Source organism: Copadichromis virginalis, linkage group LG2, assembly GCF_057382275.1.
Source record: "Copadichromis virginalis isolate Kocher_CV1m ecotype Utaka linkage group LG2, C_Virginalis_male_GT1.1, whole genome shotgun sequence".
NCBI classification, from domain to species: Eukaryota; Metazoa; Chordata; class Actinopteri; order Cichliformes; family Cichlidae; genus Copadichromis; species Copadichromis virginalis.
In genome coordinates this window covers 37,131,754-37,145,004 of record NC_140619.1, presented here as the reverse complement: position 1 = coordinate 37,145,004, position 13,251 = coordinate 37,131,754, and the positions used below count along the sequence as shown (strand labels likewise).

The following is a 13,251-nucleotide window of genomic DNA, read 5'->3' as shown; positions in this document are numbered from 1 at the left end:
TTTATGTGTGTGCAGCACACCCCTCTAATTCGAGCAACAGTGGGAGGGGAGAAGTCAGAGTCCTGTCAAGCGCAGAACAGTCAAATCGGAGCTCTGTCAGCATGTGTGGACATAACTATACAGAATCCTCCAACTTTTCTCTTATACCCACCATCTGTTTGGACACTAGTCAGCCTGGCAGCAGCTTCTTGCTCCGTCTTTCTCATAGCCTCCAGGTCTACAAACGAGAGTCGTCTCTTTTTTGTACTGCGAAATAAATAGCAATTTTCCCTTGGCTGCCGCAAGGTGATTTACCAGCATAATACAGATGGAAGGAGAATGTGGGCTGCAAAGAACAGTTATTGCAAAGCTTAATGAAGTGACAGGGATAGGCCTAGCAGTCATGCCACTCCCTTCTCATCTTTCACGAAGGGATATCTGCCAGGCGCTATAATTTTTAACATGTACTCTTTAACGCTGTTCAAGTAATTGAAGTGAAACCCTTTTTTTTTTTGCAGTTAACAGTTATTTACTTTTTTGTTTATTAGATTAATGAGTTGTTATTGAGGAAGAAAGTGTTCATATTAAGTGTAAATCAGCGCTACGCTTGGAGAGTGCAGTAAAAAATGTTTCCCATTGATTCTTATAATAAATTAGAACTTAACCTTTTTTTGGTTTCACAGACACATGGCTTTAATTCAGCTTTAAATGTCCTTTTAAATTCTTTATTAAAGCCACTTTCTCGCCCACTGGGGATTAAAAAAAACGTCCATAGATAGTCCTTGTTCCCGCTGGCAGGGTAGGAATTCATGATCCAGCATTTCCCCCGGGAGTTACCTTTGCTGGATCCCTATCAATTACCCCTGCAGCGGCTTCACTGAATCAGCTCTTTTTGCTCTATTGTTGAAACAGAACATGATTTGCTCATGAATGAAAAATGCTGTTTAATGTTGTATATCTTCCACCCCCCCCTCCCTTCCCTACAGTGAAGTTGAAAGTCAATGCGAAGGGCTTTGATGTAGATCGTATTGCAGAAAAGGTGCTAGATAGGATTTTACTAAAATGAGATAGTAATTCATTTGTTTTCCTCTTCTCCATGTTTCATGCTTCATTCAGTTCAATCTGAGGATAAGCGTGCTTAAAAATGAAATATTTTATCTTAAAAAAGAATAAGTTTGACCTATATTGGTGTAAAGTTTTCGTCTATCTCAAGTCCAGTTGTTTAACTGAGAATGGTGAAGTTTAAAGGAGTTTTGGGGGTGGGGGGAGTTTCAGGTGTCGTGACCAGCACTAGCAAGATTAATTTCTGAGGTCTCGTACTCTCAGTGTAACCTCTCATTGTAGCTACGGACCATAAATCCTTTGTGCTGATTTGACAAACAAGTCACTAGTGAAAACAGACTTCATTTGTCTGGGATATTGCCCAGACAATATCCCTGTTTTTGTTTTGTTTTTTAAATAACACACACACACACTTGTTGTTTTTTCTTTGCTTTTTTGTGGTCCCTCCATCTTTGCCACAAGATGTGGATATTTATAAGTCAAGCACACTTTGGGGGCCTAGTGTATCGTGAAAGATGAGGCAAGCAGGTGTAAATGCCTTCCCTGCAGAGCTGCCCTCAGAAAATGGTGCAAAAAAGGCTTCTGTTATCTCCACGTTTCTTGGGATTCTTGCTTGTTACTTGCATTGTTGAAGAACAACACTTTGGCAGTAAAAGAAAAAAAAGAATCACTTTAACAGCCCCCAATTTTCAGATGCTTATTGCGCTCAGAGGCCTCTAAAACAACTGAGAATGCTAGACTGTCATCTCCCCTGCTGCTTTTATGAGTCTTACTGTTTAATGAGTTTTACCAAGAAAAGGAAATGATAATCAGGAGGGATTTCAAGCCTGGCTTCAGTCTTTTAAAGTGGCTATTTTTTCTTTGTCATTTATTATAATATGTTTTTTCAACTTGATTGAAAACTTAAAACATAAGTCACTACTCTGGGTCTTAACTGACTAAGTCATACTTAACATTTCTTTTTCCGCCTTTGGATGTTGAATAACATAAAAAAGTTGTATTGCACATATTGAAAATATAGCAGTTCCATTTAACCAGCCCATTAAATGGATGTGGTCACGATTAAACCAGGATGTAGTTATGCAAAAGAAGGATTTTAGATAGTTATTCTAATGCTTTGAATAATGCCGGTCGAGGCTGCATCCTGAAAGGCATACGGTGTAAAAATCAAACATGAGGGAATCTAACAGCAGCCAAAATATACATGTAAATATACAGCACCTGTTAAATCAGTGCTCTCCAGTGATGCATTGTTGTGGTTACAAGTTTCAGTAACTTTGTATGATTACAAAGAATAAATACAGCATAAATAGAGAAAAAGACCTTCAAATGAATCATGCCCCCTCCAAGAAAAAAAGAAAAAGAAAGAAAACTTTAACTCAAGCCATCGTCAATCAAACGTACACAAATGTAACGGTTTAAGGCTGTACAGCAACACAATCCAGCTGTTTCATCCAAAGTTTATTTATTGAACGACTTGGTGTTAATTCATATTTTTGCTGTAAGTGGAATCAGTGTTGGTCAAGTTACTTGAAAAAAGTAATCAGTAACTAATTACTGATTACTTCCCCCCAAAAGTTATCCCGTTACTTTACTGATTACTTATTTTCAAAAGTAATTAATTACTTAGTTACTTAGTTACTTTTTAAAAACATGATTTACACCCTGAAGAGGTGATAAAGTGATAGATCTTTCAGCCCAATTCTACTTTTTCTACATAATCCATCATACAAAATGTAATCAAATGGAAAAGCATCTTTTTAAAACTTGTTTTATCAGTTTTAATCTTTTAACTTTATGCATCAAGCAAAAATTTAATTATATGCAACATTCTCTGACTGGAAGAAATTAGTTTAACATTTAAACCTATTTTCTGCACATTCCAGCACATAAAATAAAATATTTTTTGTCTTTACACTCAGTCTTTCAAATAGATGCAAGTAAAACACAGCAGAAAATAAATAAAGTCAAAGACTCAGCGGTCCTGTTGCTCTATTTTCACCTGTAAAGCAGGAGTGGGGTAGGCGGAGGGTTACCCTGGTGCAGGTGTGCCGCGGTCAGTGGAAGAATCCGCGAGTTTCTCTGTGAGTTTCCCATTACGTCGTAGCTACTCGGTGCTTGTTGGAAGTTTAGGGGTTTTTTTCGCTGTAAAAAGAAGTTTTCTTCCCACGCACAGCGGACACTAATGTTTTTGTCACTTTTTATGGAATCAAACTCAAAGTAAGGTCAGTACTTCCACGCTTTAAACGCTGCACGCTCATACTCTCTCTGCACTCGATATATGATCCATTGTTGATCTGCACACAGCTGTTGCCACGAACGTCGCACTCGCTTACGTCACTGTCGTGAGACATTCTCGCAAAAAATCACGGTTTTAGTAACGCAGTAACGCAGCGTTCCTACGGGAAAGTAACGGTAATCTCATTACCGTTTTTGCAATAGTAATCCCTTACTTTACTCGTTACTTGAAAAAAGTAATCAGATTACGCCCATCTCTGAGTGGAATACGCTTCTGTGGCTTCTATAAAGGGAAGAGCATTCAGCCCGATTGTTTCAGCCTAGCTGTGCTTTATTCTGTTTTACTCTTGGAAGGATGCAGCATGTTGAAAATGTGTTACAACTGTGGACACTGATGTCGTGCCATCGTCTTCACCTTTGACACCATTTTGCAGTTTGTGATCAGACAATTGTTTCCACCCCACAAAGAGCTGAACAAATGTGTTATCATAGAAATCTCGGTGTTCTATTAAAACCACCCAAGTAATTGTGTATGATACAACACTTGGTCTCTGTAGAACAACTTGGACTCAATTGTAGAATTATCTTATTTTGCATTCAGATAGTTTTTTACCCTTTTGCTATTTGTCTTTTGTCTTATTCGATCTTCTCTGCCTTTACTTGGCTGTATCGGCTTTTCCCCTTTACACTCTTCCCCATTGACTTGGCTCTCTTTTTTTCTTTTACTCTCATCTCCCCTCAGTTCGCTTTATCAATCAGTGTGTTGTGCCTTTGTACGGCTCTTGGGATCAAAACAGATTCACTCTGGGATTGAATGCGTGTAGCCATGGCCTCCTGCATTTGAAAGGCAATTCATTCAGCTGGAACTTTGCGGTTCAATTTGAAACAAGATTGATGTTGGCAAACTTCACACCCCCTTTATTCCAAAATGTTTCCTCCATTGCCCTCATCAATTGGTGATGGACAAAGGGCATGTGCCAGTTTGTAATGGTGATGTCTGGGGGGGCTTCTCAGCAGAAACAACACAGAGAAAGAAAGGAGATTACTCAACAACAACTGAAATCCCGACATGGACTGTATGTTCCTTATGTGTCATATATAAGTTGCAGAGAGGAATATATATAAAGCCTATCCGAGCTATCATAGAGTGACAGGCGGCGCACATCCTTTTGTTGTTCGGGAATTATTTGTAAATTTAAAAAGGAAACAAAATCAAACACACACAAAGAAAAAGCGGTGTTAGGGATCTATCTAAGGTACACATATTGAAGTTTCAGTGTAAAGGTCAGCACTGAACTTGGCTTAAACCTGACTACAAGTGATGGCTGCAGTCATCCTGCCCCTCATAACAATAAATTAGATCAAATCCTTCAAGAGTTTTCCCCACTTTGACACCCATTTTTGCTTTACCTCCATCCCCACAGCTCTGCCCCTCACACATGCTCTCCCCTACTGAGCCAATGTGGTGTGCACACCAGCTGATTCTCAATCCCTGCTACAAAGCCCCAGCAGCAGGGCGGTAATGGCCCAGCCACAACGGCAGTAATGATGGAATCAGTGGGGGGTTTAGCTGGCTCTCTGACTCTTCCTAATAAGTCCCCTAATAACTCTGTTAACATCAGGGCTGACCTGGCCACCGGATCAAACACACTCACGCATGATCGGCCACCTCACCAGACACTCGGCAGCCTCTTAGACAAGAAAACTGTTGCTGACCAGTAGCCCCTGTAGTGCTTCTTCACTATACTTAACAGACGTTTTGGCTCACAAAACATAGCAGCAAATGTTGCAACAAGTGCTACGCAAATTATTTTAATCCCGTTAAGCGGTATTCATTTACTAACAATATGTCTCGGTGATAAAAACCTTGAAAAAGCTTGTTGCTCTTTCAAAAAACACATCCCTAGGCTATTGCTGAAGCTCTTCCTTTTCAGCTACACACAATGTAATAAGGACCTTAATCTAATGAGTTTAAGCTCAAGTGAAGACATTGTAGCCCACTGTGGGACAGTCTGCCTTGAATTGATAGCGTTTGTGCAATGATTAGCTTTTGATATCTTCTATGTCAAAGTGTTTGGGAGTCAAGCTTGATGGTTTGCCATGCTTCCCTGGAGTACACGGCTGTTTATTTCCGATTGTGTTAATTGAGAGGAGGGACCGTTCGCCAAGACAGCTTTCTCTGTGTCCTTATCCTGTGCTTTTCTTCTCCAGAAATCTCGTTCTTTCTTCTTTCTTATCTTGTCTTTCTCCGCTTTCTTCTGAAATCATCTCTTTGGACATGATGGTGTCCATCTGGAGCCGGGGCCAGCCTGGTAAAAAGACACCCACTCTCACTCTCAGCCTCATTGTTTAACAGCTCCAGTCTCTCACAAACAAGATCTCAATTGGCATTTTACCACATACTCATTTTGTAAATTGTCATCGGTGTCTGAGTGGAGAGATACTTCCCTTTTGGGTGAATTGTTTTGATTACCCGAGACCTTTCCTCACATTTCAATCACTCAATCATGCATTCCAGATTAAATGTCCATTATTACTTGAAACGAGGCTGTTTTGGAAAAGAAACGCCTCAAATTGTGCAATTTTCCACATTTTATGGGAAGGCCATTAATTGCTGGTGCAGGCAGGGGACATTTGTCTCAATAAAACACAAAACACCCCGATGTTCATTTCTCTCTGTTTGGGGCAGCGAGCTCACTGCGGATATCTGTGGGTCAGCCGTTTTCTTTGCTCATCCCTGCACATTTTTAATATATTACATATGAATGGAAATTAGGCCCTTAAATATTAATGACTAGTAATTGGTTTATTGTAGGAGACTATATTATATGTGTGCATCTTTGTAAGAGAGTGAGTCAGCGAGAGAGAAATTTCCTCTCATTCCCACTTCATATTGCCTTGCTGTGATGTCCCACTGATTTTAATCTTCTCTTCTCAGATGAGAGCCATTCTGGCTATCATGGTGCACTTTAACTTTAGCCCTCTGAATATTAGCTTTCTTTGATACCTGCCGCTTACAGCCTCCCAAGTCTACATCCAGCTAACTTTTATGTGCCTTCAGGTAGACTGTAATGTTCATCAAAAAGCTGTCTCTTGAAAAATAAATATCCCCTATGCATCTAAATATTTTATTTCTTTTTCTTCATGCTCGCTCCCTCGGATAATCTCAGCTAACGGAAATTTGGGATATGTCAATCTTTCTTGTTATCGTTCTAATCTTTTTATTCTCCACGGACCTTAAGAGGTATATATTTTCCATCAATTTGCCTTTATCTTCTCATCAACATTTTTAAGTATTCCCCTTTATTGAGCTTTTTCTTTATTTTCTCAGTACCCTTGTGACAAGGGAGGAGCCAAAGTAGCTTTTAGCGCACAAGCGTCTTTTCCCTTTTGATGGCAAACTAAGCTTGTTTTGTCGAGCTATATTTCTAGAGTGAAAATTGCGAGACATAAAGTCTATAAATACATGAGAGAAATGTTGAATGACGTCTTGTATTTGTCAGTTATAAATACAGCTCCTTAGTTAAATGTTAAAGTTCCATTTGTTTTGCCGTCTCCACTATTGTGGCTGTGAATATCTTGGCCACTCTCCCTCACAGTTACCCTTACATGGTGTTTGCGGGTGTGTAATGCATAATAACAACCATGCTTCCCAAACATGTCAGAAAATTTTAATCTATTCTAATGTAGCATCTAATAGAGTGAAAGGGGCATTTAGTTTTAAACAAATGGAAGAGTATCTGAAGTTGCTGTATGTGTTTGTGCGTCTCCCTCGTGTTTCGTCCAGTAAATCTCCCGTCTGCACGCCTTCCTAATTGAGTGATAGGATTCTTATTAACAATGGGACTTGCCTTTAAAAAGATGACAATGTCAGCACTGTCGCCGGAGCTTTTCACATGAACAACCCCGGTGGAGCCTCATTAACTCACCCCCATGATCCCAAACAGAAGAATATGGAGCGCATATCTAATCCAGCTCAGAAGTACGAGTGCTAGAGCTGTGAGTTTTATAAGGAATCCGTAATGTGGGCTCACTGCTCGCTGTGTGCGCTTCATTGAGTGAAATTCAAAAGTTTTTAAAGTTTTGCCTTAAGTGTTGCTTTCATTAGCGTTGATAATGAAGTGAAGTGGCTTGTCTGCATGCTGCATGGGTGATATTTATATGATTAATATATTTATATACTGACTGAGCGCTAGTACACATGTCTAACTCTGACCTGTCTGAACGCACTGTGGATCTACCTCCGTCTTGATTTTCATGTAGATAAAGATCAAAAGGTGCAGACAAACCTCTGTTTCTCCACTAGCTAACACAACGCCTGACAGTGCAGACTAGCCTGCCGAGTTTGTTACATGGCATTAAGTTTCATTTGTCTGTGAACCTCTTTGGTGGAATTGCTTTGTGACTACAAGAGGGCCAGGCTGTGACACTCCCACAGCCAATCCGGTTGGAACGGTACAGAGACGAGACGGAGCATCGCCGGGGGGAAGAGAGCAAGCGTGATGTCACAAGCAGGATAGTAAACAATCAGAGGCCTGCGTGTTCAAGATGGTGCCTCCTTGAATATAAACAATCATGACTTCTCATGCCAGAGTGCGGTAAATTTCTGCACAGATAGAAGAGGTTGAGGTAAGCGAAAGAGAGAATAAAGCAGACAGACCGTCGTGATTACAGATTGTGATCCAAAGTCACCTGAAAAACGAAAAACAAAACAAAACACTAAAAGCGGCGACACTTAGAGGAACTATATCAAACTTGGCACCGCTGGAATAAAACTTTTTTGTTACGTAAATATGGAATTGAGCTTTGTCAGATGCAGCAGTTAGTTAAAATATGTTGCTGTCAAAAACCAGTAAGACATCCTGACTAATGATGCTTTAGTCCCAGACAACCATTTTCAGAATATGCTAATGTAATATCTTGTATGATATAGTTGTCTTGAATTTTTCATTACTGAAGTAACTTCATTTTAGCATTCAGGATCAATACAGACTCTACAACAAGCAAAGGAGCCTGCACTTTTTAAGTTTTTGATGAAGACCATCAAAAGCCCTGTGTCAATGACAGACAGGAAGGATGTTTTCCAGTACTGTGTGCACAAATTAATGTTAAGACACTTTTGTTTATCCAGCTCAGTGAAAAGGTTGAGTGTTTTCTCTGGCCTTGTAAAGATTGAGCACCACCTCTCCACACCAGTCACATAAACTCTCCTTTAAACTTGTCTCAGTTTCCCTTCAGGAGACACTTATTGGTACAGTTAGCCTTTGCTTTTAGCCTTTCTTTTATTTATTTTACCTTTCTTGTTTGTACTTCTCCGTCCTCCCACTCCATCCCTTTATGTGCTCCTCACCATCTTTCTCAACCTGTCATCTCGCTTGAACTTAAAGATGGTATCTTGCTTCTTTTTCCGCTTATCATTGTCTTGCCACTATATCCATAGCATACAAATTTCTGTGTTTCATTTTCTGTGTGAATGTTTGTCTCTGTCTGTTTTCCATCACAGCATTAGGTTTAGACTCGGCTCTCTTTGGCAAAGTTTCCTCCCTCTGTCCCTAAAAGTTGACTCTCTCAGTAGGTGTAACAAAAAAAGGAGAAGAAAACTTAATAAATTAAAGAAAACGTTTTAAAGTCCATGTTATTAATTTGCTCATCTAACAAGCATATGGTCCAAACATATTTTAATTTTTTATTTATTACCTCTTTGCTTTTTTATTTGTTACTCTTGTGCCCTTGACGGCTTCTTTAAAAAAAAGATGAATTTTGAAATAATGATTGAAAGTGTTAAACAAGCCACATAGTTACTATTAATGGCAGATGAGATTATAGATGCATCGCAAGTTGCAGTGCAGAATCATTGAATGGGAATCATGTTTTTCTCTAAACTGCCATTTTTATAGATTATCTCCTCCTTTGTTCCCTCTTTTTGACCGTGTTTCATTAAACACAGTTTGAAAATGCAGAAAAAGCTAAAGCTGGAATGTGATAAATGTGCAGGAGACTGAGCAATGATGTTCAGCATCAACCATTATTTCAGTGTGCTTGTTTTTTGCCTTTGGTGCAGGCGTTTGCCTCTGTAAGCAAACACTTGATTCACAGAGTCAGAAGGTTTCTGTTCCTGCTGTGAGGCTATTCTCATACTTCAGCCATGTTAATCTGTGTGTCTTTTGGTAGTGTTTCACCCTTATTGCAGTTTTGCTCCACCTACACATGTTGAAGGAAGCAGTTCAGGACAGAGACAGTTTGCTTTTACACTTTACGTGAGCACACTGAAACCAGCTGTAACGCTGCAGCAATCAAGCACATTTTAACTAAGATTCAAAATGAGTATTAGCAATTCTGCACTGTTTACATATTTGTACAGATAATACCAGGGTGTTTTGGGAATGTTGTTTACTGAGACTTTCATGCAAATAAGGCCCCGTTGAACTGACTCAGTCCACAGTGGGTGGGCATGCTAATAAACATTGGATTTCAGTGAGTGTTTCATCATTTCCAAATTCTTCCCAGACCTCTGACCTCCGTTTTTCATCGCGGGATGAGGACCGACTGATGTCAAGGCCACGTTTAAATGTTTTGCTGCGTGGAAAGTAGAGGTCCAGTTGTAGTTGGAGACTATTAAGTAGCAGAGCTGGTGGTTTTAAAGATGTGGCAGATTACTTTGACTGCATGGATTTGCATTAAGTTGTTTCTGCTCTCTTGGCCTTTTTTTTTATCACCTTTCCAACTCCCCTCCAATCCAGCTCAGTCTGAGGTAAAGCAGCTTATTAACCTTTCTGAGGCCGCAAGCATCCCCAGGATGGAAAGACACCACAGACGTACTGTGTAAGACAAATTAACCTAAGAGGATTGATACACCTTGATTTTAATTATAATCACACGAGGCAGCAAAATGCATTGGATATTTCATGTCTGCTGCAAACATGAATATTACTATATATTGCTGTTTTATTAAAGTTCAGCTGTGCTGAAATGGAGCTCTAAGAAAAGCAATGAAAAGGTTTCCAGCCAGTCAGTTTACACTTCTGCGTTCTTCACATCTTGTTACTATGATTTGAATTCTTATTATAATCTTTTCTGTTAACCTAACATGTTGAATACAGAAATGTCCGCGTACCTCCTATTACCTCTTACTTGCGCTTTGCGACTAATGCTCTGTATCGCTGAGTTTAATGTCTCCTTTATACCTTGAAAGTGTTGGGACAGTTTCCTAGCCATCCCTCAGATGGGTTCAAAAAATTTGCCATATGTATTCGATTATGCAGGACTGCACTGCATTACTGTGCAAGAAACCTTACTGCACAGTTGTTCATTTACACTCATCCCCATGTAGATTGGTGCCAGTGGACATATAATTCTCCTAAGGCGTATTCCTTTCATCTATCAGCTATCTGCCCCAAGCGATCAGTGCCAATTTCTCCCAAGCAAATGTATATCTTTTATAAATCTGCTACAGCTGTGTCTGTAATTGACTACCTATAATTGAATATGTGAAGCCCTCCCCTCCAATGTAATTAAGTCCCACTGTTAGGTGAATGCGATATGAAGACAAGCACATACCAGTCACCTTGTGGCCCATTATTCTGCCCCTAAAATGGGTATTTCACCCTCTATGAAAGAGAAAAACAATTTGCTTCACAACACTCTCCTTATGTACTTACCAGATTAGTTTAATGTGAGTTAGACAAGCAGAGTTTTTTCTCCCTCTTTTTTAAGAGTCTTGCCCCATTCTTGTGAGGGTCCCTTGAGGAATTTCTTCAAATTTGGTTCAACTGTTCATTTGTACTCGAGGATGAACTTTGATAAAGGTCACTGCGACCTCACATCCATATAATTCTTGTAAACGAGACGTACCAGGAGCCCACAGTGGGATTTTCGATAGACATGGGAACTCGAGGATGAACCGATTTCATTTAAATGGCTAAAGATCAAGGTCATTGTGACTCCACAAAACACAATTTACCCATAACTCAATAATTTATATGCTAATTATGAAAACATTTCACCCAAATGTCTACCATGATGAGATAATAAGGCGAGACCTTTTATATATTTGGGTTTCTAGTAATGAAAGTAAAATTCACTGCTGTTGTATAGATTATATGTGGTGCATATAAAGAATTTTACAGCAGCATTTATATTTAAATCAGAGTCGACTGTCATTGCATCAGCTTTGCATTCTGTTAGGAATCAGTGTTATTGAACAACAACAAAAAAATCAGCTTTAATATGTTTATTAAATTCCTTCAAAGTGTTGACTAAAAATGATCTGGACAGTCATGGGTGTAAAGTGCAACTTTTAGTGGTTGCCAGAGGCGAACAATCGCAAGGCGGCATTTCTAGTTTAATCGCTGCACTGACTGTAATGAGCGCTGATGGCAGGCAGAGAACAGGGGCAGCAAAAATACTCTGGGGTTAATTGTTTGTTTTTGAGGACTCCAGTTTGCCTTCCTCTACTGGCTTTAGCCAAAGCTTGCACACCGGTGGAAGCAAAGGCACGTGCAGGATGTGATGAGCTAGTGGTGTAGTGGATGACTAAGCAGGGCACCCTGGCCCACCCATAAGTCCCTCTCTACATCTGAGGCTGAATTTGTTCATTAAAGGTGCAGGAGACTGTTTGACCTTAGGCAAATCTCCGATGACCCCTTTCCCTGTAAATGCTTCATTAGCTTTGCTTCACACATATTGGACTGCCGTATTTTGTCTAAGCTTCTACTTGCTCCACCTAAATTGTATACATAGTGTGTTTGTGTGTGTGCTAGTGCGTGTGCATATTTGTATGTGTGTTAATGAGGGCTCCTGGTGGTGTGTAATTAACACAACAACAAATGTCCCTAAAGGGTAAGATTAACGTTGAACACATTAGACACAATGGAGCTCGGGAGAGACTTTTTTTTTTGGCAATTAAATGTTTTGTGTGTGTCTGTGTGCGTGCGTGTGTGTGTCAGACCATAACTCATGTTGGCTGTATTGCTGCCATTTCTGTCTCTCAGACATACACACATACACGTGAGCACACAGTCACACAAAGCCAGCAGTCCCTCTGGATTTGCGGGCTCCTCACATGCAGGCTGGCAGGATTCTGTCTGCCTTCCTTTTCCCGACCGCCTCCTCCACACAACCTGGTCCAACAAAGATAAACACATGCTGGGTAGATTATTAGAGAAGTACCAGGGCCCCACAGCAGAGCAGCCAGTGCACAATTGTGCTTCGAACGTGGTGGTACCTTGTAGAATCCGATGCATTCACCCCCAGGGTGTTCTGATACATACTTAGACACAGGTGGGCGCTGATACCGGCATGTGAGCTACAACAGACTCCGCTGACATTTCATTGTCAAAGAAACTCCCGGCACATTGTTTTCACTAATGGCATTTCTGCTGGTTTAGATGCTTTAGCAGCTTTAAAGGTAAGCGGAAAAATGGCGTTTTTTTTAATTGATATTGGTTATTACACAGATATGCAGTGCAGTAAAAACATCGTCATTTTCTTAATCTCGTCAAGATGACACAACTCATCTTGGACTACACAAGAATTCCAGTGATGATAATGATGATGAGTAAACCACTTTTAGACATTAACTGCACAATATCCCAAGCGAGTGCTGATTGAGAGACCTAAATAGCCTTCACTCAGCAGAAGCACTCTCCATCTTCCATCTTGTCTTTATGCTAAGATAATATTAGCATCGGAACGCCAGGCTCACGGAAAATGACAGGTCTGGAATTAGAGTTTTTCTCTTAATTTTAGTGTCTGTGAAAGAAAAATGTTTTAAAAAAAGGGTTTAATTGCAAGATAGTTGGGAGCATTCGTGATCATTTTAACTTTAACATCATTATGTAAATTGAATGTATCTGGGACTACTGGTTAAGCAGATGCTAGTGACGACAGATCTAGATGATGCTCTTAACAGTTTATTTTTAATTTTTTTTAGGTGCCCTGAACCTAATCTCCCTCTTACCATACGTTTGTAGC

The 13,251-nt window shown here is 40.0% G+C and overlaps 1 protein-coding gene across 7 annotated transcripts in view; it reads left to right on the top strand.

The window, feature by feature from the left end:
* Nucleotides 1-13,251, top strand: part of diaph2 (diaphanous-related formin 2) — a 373,933-nt gene that overhangs the window by 150,877 nt on the left and 209,805 nt on the right. The window lies entirely within an intron of this gene.